The following is a 7,904-nucleotide window of genomic DNA, read 5'->3' as shown; positions in this document are numbered from 1 at the left end:
GAAGTTGAGCAATTCATGTCCATTTCCCCTCCTGAGCCTCAATTTCCTCCTCTGTCGGGCCGGGATTATTCATGGGAGAATGACGGAAACAATTCTATACTGCTTCTGGCATAGCACAGGAAGCAGTTTGAAGCCGCTGCGCCGAGGCGAACATGTACCGAAAGCTCGAAGGAGGCAGCATTCACTACCAGCTAGAGGATCTGGGAGTTTTTCAAGGAGGTGGCCGGTGGGAGACACAGAGAGCCAGTCTCAGCGGGAGGCAGCCTTTCCGCATGCGCGCGCTCTAGAAGCCTGGCGGCGGCGAGGGGGCGGGACCAGGTTTCTGAAGGGGTTGCTATGGCACCAAGGGGCCGAGGAGGTTCACCGAACCCTTAAAACCATTGCTCCCTCCCCCACCTGCCACCATCAGGGCCGAGGGCCATTGTTCCCGGCAAAATGGCGTCGGTAATCCCCCTCCCGGTCAGAGGCCTAAGTAAAACTGAGGGTGGGAGTCGGACCATAGGTGGGAAGAAAAACTACAATTCCCAGGGTACATCGCACCCGTCTGCGAGGCGCAGGGCACGTGCCCAGGCCTAGCGGTTACATGCCGTCAAAAATCAGTTTCATAGCTTCCCTTTCCCATCCCTGCTTTGGTCGTTTCCCAGCCCCCGCGCGCGCGCACTGCGGTCCTGGGGGGCGGGGGAGACATGCCGTGGCTGTTGCCCCCGCAACGTAACTGGGAGGCCAGTATTTGTAAATCTGTACTTCGACTTCTAATCCCAAAGCCGGCAGGTATGGGTCTCGCGAGAAATCCCGGGAGTTGGAAAAAGGGAGTCAGGGGTGGCGGGCGAAAAGGTGCCGGCGGGTACCACCTCCTAACAGCGGCGCTACAGCATTCAGAGGCTCGCGGAGACCCAAGGGTGGGCAGTGGGGGGCTAGGAAGTAGTGTGTGCTTGGACTTTTCTTCTTCTTCTCTGAGGGGAGAGGGTAGAGCAGCTGAGAGAGAGCGAGAGCGCTTCGGAACACACAGGAGATGTCGCGCGTGCTTCCTCTAAGAGATTTTCTCTTTGGAATGGGGAGAAGCCTTTCTCCTCGACGCGCATCCCTCTCTCCCGCGGCGCCGAGGGGGGCGGGAGGCGTGCGCGCACTCTAGTTGGCTGGCCACTCGGCACCTCGCTGCGATAGGGGCGGTTCCGAGTTGGGGCTGCTCCGTTGGCTTTCTCCGCCCCTCCCCCTCTTCTGTTCTCCCCTCCCTTCCCCGCCCCCCTCCGCCCCTCTCTCCTACCCGTCCGAATTCCCTGGCTGGAGTACGCGTGCGTCTGCTCAGCTCCGGGCCGAGCGCGAGCTTGGGCTCGTACCCCGCTCCCCTCTCTCCGCCCGCTCTTTACCTACCGGCCGTAGCTGGCCCGGTGGGCTCGCGGGGAGACGCTCGCGCGCGCAAGCGCACACGACACGGAGCGGAGCTCGAGACATCGAGGAGAGGAGTAAGAAGCATCGGAGGAGGCGATCGAGGAGGAGGCGGTGTGTGTGTATGTGTCTATTCTACGGTGTGGCTCGTCGTGGGGCGAGAGGAGGCTCGAGAGAGGGCGAGGGAGAAGCGAAAAGAGTAAGAGAGTCTTCCTTTGCGAGAGCCTCTAATCTGGTGAGGGTCCCGGGCCGGCCGGGGCGCTAGGAGAGAGGGAGGAGGCCGGGGGGCGTGTCTGGGATCGGGCTGAGAGATGAATGGGCCAGGGATGAATGGAGGGAGGCAGCGGCGGCCAAGAGTCTCTTAGGAGTAAGCGCCCTAGCGGGGGGCGGCTTGACCGAAGCAGGGTGAGTGCCTTCACCAGTCGGTACCGGACGAGGCCGGGCTCCGGGCTAAGGGGCTGTCGAAACTGCTGAATAGGCGGAGAGGAAAATGAAAAGGGGGAAAGTGGGGAAGGGCAGGTTTGAGGCTGAGGTGCGTTTTTTGTTTTGTTTTCTTTTTTGTTTTTGATTTTTTTTTTGGTTGTTGTTGAGGGGTGACAACTTTGGGAGCTGATGGAAGACCAGGGGACGGGGAAGGTGAGGAGGATACAGGAGGGGGACAGGAGACGGTTGACAAAGGACTGAGTGATCACTTAAGTGAGATTGAAGCTACTGAAAGGGAAGATCGCTTCGGGTGTGGGAAGTTCAGTTGTATTGATGGGAATAGGATGAAGGAAAGAGTAGATTTATTTCAGAGGTTCAGCTGATGTGTGAGGGACAGGATGGGGTGAGGAATATTGCTGGCTTGTTGTGTAAATGTGTTAGGCTCAAGGAGATTCTGAGGTGTTATTTGGGAAGGGGTGGTGTGTGTTGTGTGACTGACAGGTTGGGGATGGGGAGGAGATGGTATGATAGGTGAGGATGAAAGTGGTGAGGTGGCTTCACTGTACTGAAAGAGGTTTTGTTTGACTAGTTGAAAGTGGTGAAACATTTATATAATGGGGTGTGGATGGAAATCCTGCACGTGAGTATCTCCGTATCTTGGGGGTTGAGAGACTGTTAAAATGAGACTGAACCCTCAAAACAGATGCGAATAGTATGGCTATTTTTTCTTAAGAGTTACTGTTGATTGAGACAATTATATGAATGAAACAGCCTTTGAGTTGTGAAAATCTTCTGCATAGTAGTGATTGTATCCAATTTTTGGAGATACTGTTATCTGTTTTTCATCTATAGTAAGTTGTAATACCAAGAGAACTTTTGAAGAGGTCTTAGTATGTGATAGAGCAGCAGGTGTCTTTTAAGACGGTCTCTATCCTTTGGATTGATGAGTTTAAAAATTGTTTAAACTCGACAGCTCAAGGGAAGGATACCTTGCATTAAAGGATAGCAAAAATGCACTAAAGCTTAGCCGGGCGTGGTGGAGCGTGCCTGTAATCCCAGCTACTTGGGAGGCTGAGGCAGAAGAATCTCTTGAACCTGGGAGGCAGAGGTTGCAGCTAGCCAAGATTGTGCCACCGCACTCTAGCCTGGGCAACAGAGCGAGACTCTGTCTTAAAAAATCCACTAAAGCTGACTTTGAACTAAAATAATTGTACATGTTTTTTTGGTCATTCCGAATTTATCTTTGAAAATTGGCACTCGCTTTTTGGTGTGAGTTTAAATTACAACAGATTACGTGAACATTTTGTTTTCTGAATACTTATCTTCTGATAAGGATGTCTTGTCCTGGTCTCATTCTGTTCTGGGTCAAGATTAACGGTTATGGATTTTAATCTTTTGTGATTATTTTTTACACATTTTACTGATATATATTTAGTTTTCTTGGAAATGTTGCAAACTTGAGAACATTCCCATGCTGTTTTTCTTTTATTCTGCTTTGATATTGGAAAGAGTGTAATCCTTGTTTAGGCTACCCGCAGTTTGAATACAAAAGGTCATATTCTGTTCATAGTCTCTCAGATTGAGATGAATACTTAATGTATTAAATAGTACAGTAGAAGTATAAAGGCACTGTAAGAGCCTGGAAATGTTGCACTACCTCAACCAGGCAAGGCGGCCTCCCAGTTTTGAACTAGATGTTTCTAGAGTGAAGGACATTCACATTTTGGGTCTTGAAAGTGTAAGCATGGTATATTTGGAGAATGGAATGAGATAAGGCTGGAATCCTAGGTTGAGGCTGGGGTGAATTAGGAACTCTTGATTGTTTAAGAAGGGGAATAACATAAACAGATTTATGGTGTTTCTCTCTCTGCCTTTGCTTCTGATGTCCCCCTCTACCTGGAATGCTCTCTCTCCCCCTCCCCTAGAATTTGAACTCATTCTTTTAAAACTTAACATCTGTCACCAGCTATTCCTGAAAGCCTTTCCTGGTTTCCCTTTCTTCCTTTTCCCAGCATCCTCCACCAAGCTAGGTTAGGTCCCCCTCTTTAGAGTTCTATCATACCTTGTACATAATTTTATTACGGTACTTTGGTTGGGAGGCAGGTAGGAAAGGTATTTTTCTCCTTCTATCTGAAAGAGAAATGAAGCCCAGAAAAACAAGACATGCCCTAGTAAGTGGTGGACCCCGGAGTTCTGACTTCTAGACCATTGTTGATCTTCATATCACAAGTTTACATTTGCTTAAATAATTATAGTTTTAGGAGTTAGATTTCTGTAGTGTTGACTTAACTTTCTTCCATAGAGTTTTGTTTTTACTATATTGTTCATTGCTGAGCTGGTAAATGATAAAGCCAGTGGCTGCAAAGAACCAGAGTAGGCAGAAGTAAAGAAAATAATGGATATTATTATTATTATTTTTTAGAGGGAGTCTCGCTCTGTCACCCAGGCTGGAGTGCAGTGGCGTGATCTTGGCTTACTGCAACCTCCGCCTCCCAGGTTCAAGCAATTCTCCTGCCTCAGCCTCCCTAGTAGCTGGGATTACAGGCACGTGGCACCATGCCTGGCTTATTTTTGTATTTTTAGTAGAGATGGGGTTGCCCCATGTTGGCCAGGCTGGTCTCAAACTCCTGACCTCAAGTGATCCGCCCTCCTCGGCCTCCCAAAGTGCTGGGATTACAGGCATGGGCCCGCTATCAGATTTCTAGTCGGATAATTGAAATAAAAATAATTAACAGAGGGCCTAATTTTTTTTATTTTTAAATAATACTTATTAGCATATTTAACTGATTTTTTAAAAAATAATTATTTTATTATTTTTTAAGTTCCGGTGTACATGTGCAGGATGTGCAGGTTTGTCACACAGATAAACGCGTGCCATGGTGGTTTGCTGCACCTATCAACCCATCACCCAGCTATTAAGCCCAGCATGAGTTGGCTCTTTTCCCTAGTACTCTCCCCTCCTTCTGCCTCCCTGACAGGCCACAGTTAACTGTTGTTCCTGGAGGGCTTAAATTTTTGTATATGTTTTCGTGGGGAAGGAATTGTGTATAAGAAAAAAAACCCCTCCTTTCTCAGTCTCTCAGTATAAGTAGACCAGCTCTATTTACAGATATACTCGATTTTGTCTCTTGGCCAAAAGCCAGAATTCTTTCAAACGAGTGGGTCTTTTCCACCTTTGTTTGAGATCATAACATTTATGATGCCGTTAGGAGATATTTGATGACTAAAAGACATCTATAAGACATTCATTCAGAAATTTTAAAGCTTTAAAAGTAGAATTGATACAATTTTTAATTGTTTTGATAGAGCTTGTTATGAGATTTGGTTTGGCAAATGTTGAGATTGACTCACTACAGAAATGAGCTTTGATGCCCTTTCAGGGATATATTTTTCTCGTGAATCTTTTTTTTTTTTTTTGAGACAGAGTTTTGCTCTGTCACCCAGGCTGGAGTGCAGTGGTGCGATCTCAGCTCACTGCAACCTCTGCCTCCCAGGTTCAAGCTATTCTCCTGCCTCACTCAGCCTCCCGAGGAACTGGGATTATAGGTGCATGCCACCACGCCCGGCTAAGTTTTGTATTTTTGGTATAGATGGGGTTTCACCATATTGGCCAGGCTGGTCTCGAACTCTTGACCTTGTGATCCACCTTCCTCGGCCTCCCAAAGTGCTGGGATTACAGGCGTGAGCCACTGTGCCTGACTGAAAGAAATGAAGTACATTGTTTTCTGTGTTTTAGCATGGTAACTTTGTTTTTTTGAGAGGGAGTCTCCCTCTGTCACCCAGGCTGGAGTGCAATGGTGCGATCTCAGCTCACTGCAACCTCTGCCTCCTGAGTTCAAATGATTCTCCTGCCTCAGCCTCCCGAGTAGCTGGAATAACAGGTGCCCGCCACTACACCCGGCTAATTTTTGTATTTTTAGAAGAGACGGGTTTTCACAATGTTAGCCAGGCTGGTAGCATAGTAACTTTTAAAAATTGTGATAAAATTCATGTAATACAAACTTACCATTTTAACCATTTTATTTTATTTTATTTTATTTTATTTATTTGGAGATGGAGTCTCTCTCTGTCACCCAGGCTGGAGTGCAATGGCACGATCTTGGCTCACTGTAACCTCTGCCTCCTGTGTTCAAGTGATTCTCCTGCCTCAGCATCCCGAATAGCTGGGATTACAGGCATGCACCACCATGCCTGGCTAATTTTTGTATTTTAGTAGAGACAGGGTTTCTCCATGTTGGTCAGGCTGGTCTCCAACTCCTGACCTCAGGTGATCCACCTGTCTTGACTTCCCAAAGAGCTGGGATTACAAGTGTGAGCCACTGCGCCTGGCCCCATTTTAACCATTTTAAAGTGTACAGTTGTACAGTGGCATTAGGTAACTTCACAATGTTGTGCAGCTAACACCACCTCAAAAGGAAATTCTGTACCCAGTAAGCAGTCACTCCCCATTCTCCCTTCCTCCAAGTCCCAGGTGACCATTAATGTTTGTCTATTCTGCATATTTCACATAAATGGAATCATATAATATATGACCTTTTGTGTCTGGCTTTCACTCAGCATGTTTTTGAGATTCATCTGTGTTATGGCATGTAACATTACTTTATTCCCTTTTATGGCTGAGTATTATTCCTTTGTATGGATATACCGTATTTTGTTTATCCATTTATCAGTTCATAGATATTTGGGATGTTTCCACCTTTTGGCTTTTGTGAATAGTGCTGCTATGAATATTTGTATACAAGTTTTTGTTTAAATACCTGTTTTCATTTATTTTGGGTATACCTAGGAGCGCAACTGCTAGGTCATATATAATCCTATGTTATGTTTTGTTTTGAGACAGGGCTCTGTTGCCCAGGCTGGAGTACAGTGGCATGATCATGGCTTAGTGCAGTTTCAACCACCCAGGCTGAGGCAATCTTCCCACCTCAGCCTCCTGAATAGCTGGGACTATAGGTGTGTGTCACCACGCCCCACACCAGGCTAATTTTTTACATTTGGTAGAGACAAGGTCTCCCTGTGTTGCCCGGGCTGGTCATAAACTCCTGAGCTCAAGTGATCCTCCTGCCTTAGCCTCTCAAAGTATGGGGGTTACAGGCATGAACCACTGTGCCTGGCCCTATGTTTAACTTGTTGAGAAACCACCAAACTGTTTTCCATAGCAGTTGCACCAATTTTCATTGCCATCAGCCATGTATGAGGGTTCCATTTCTCCACATCCTCACCAACACTTGTTGCTTTCTGTTTTTTACTTGTTTTTTAAAAAATTATTTTTATTTATTTTTCTTTCTAAATAGCCATCATAATGGGTATGAATTGGTATCTCATTGTGGTTTTGAATTGTATTTCCCTAATGATGTTGGGCATCTTCTCATGGCGTGTTGACTATTTGTATTTCTTCTTTGGAGAGATGTCTATTTAAGTTCTTTGCTCATTAAAAAATTTGGTTGTTTGTCTTTTTATTGTTGAGTTTTAAGAGTTTTTAAAAAAATATACAGTCTAGATACTAGACCCTAATCAGATATGTGATTTGCAAAGTTTCTTCCATTCCATGAATTGTCTTTCTGCTTTATTTTATTGTTTTGTTTTGTTTTGTTTTTGAGATGCAGTCTCACTCTGTCACCCAGGCTGGAGTGCAGTGGTGAGATCTCGGCTCACTGCAACATCCACCTCCCAGGTTCAAGCAATTCTTGTGCCTCAGCCTCCCGAGTTGCTGGGACTACAGGTGCGTGCCACCACGCCCGACTAGTTTTTGTATTTTTGGTAGAGGTGGGGTTTTGCCATGTTAGCCAGGCTGGTCTCGAACTCCTGACCTCAGATGATCCACCCGCCTTGGCCTCCCAAAGGTCTAGAATTACAGACGTGAGCCACTGCACCCAGCCAGTATTTTATTTTATTGTAAAAATAGAGATGAGGTCTTGCTATGTTGCCCAAGCCGGTCTCAAACTCCTGAGCTTAAGTGATCCTCCCGCCTCAGCCTCCCAAAGTGTTGGGATTACAGGTATGAGCCACCGCACCCGGCCTTTTTAACTGACTCTTTTGTACAGGTTGTTAATGGGCAACTCTTCTTTAAAGGATTAAAGTAATATAGCATTAGA

General features: G+C 46.4%; 1 protein-coding gene across 9 annotated transcripts in view; it reads left to right on the top strand.

The window, feature by feature from the left end:
- The first annotated feature begins 348 nt into the window (after positions 1 to 348).
- Positions 349 to 7,904, top strand: part of WNK3 (WNK lysine deficient protein kinase 3) — a 162,610-nt gene continuing 155,054 nt past the window's right edge. For 3 of the 9 annotated variants that reach the window (XM_024353381.3, XM_024353378.3, XM_024353384.3), the window contains exon 1: positions 1,263 to 1,508. The gene's annotated coding sequence lies outside the window, so the exon portion shown is untranslated. Of the gene's footprint in view, positions 772 to 1,249; positions 1,622 to 7,904 lie in introns of those variants that run through there. The other 6 variants (XM_024353382.3, XM_024353376.3, XM_024353380.3 and 3 more) reach the window with 5 other exon arrangements.

Source organism: Pan troglodytes, chromosome X (genome assembly GCF_028858775.2).
Source record: "Pan troglodytes isolate AG18354 chromosome X, NHGRI_mPanTro3-v2.0_pri, whole genome shotgun sequence".
NCBI classification, from domain to species: Eukaryota; Metazoa; Chordata; class Mammalia; order Primates; family Hominidae; genus Pan; species Pan troglodytes.
The sequence above is the reverse complement of the archived record's forward strand: the minus strand, read 5'-3'. Positions and strand labels throughout refer to the sequence as shown.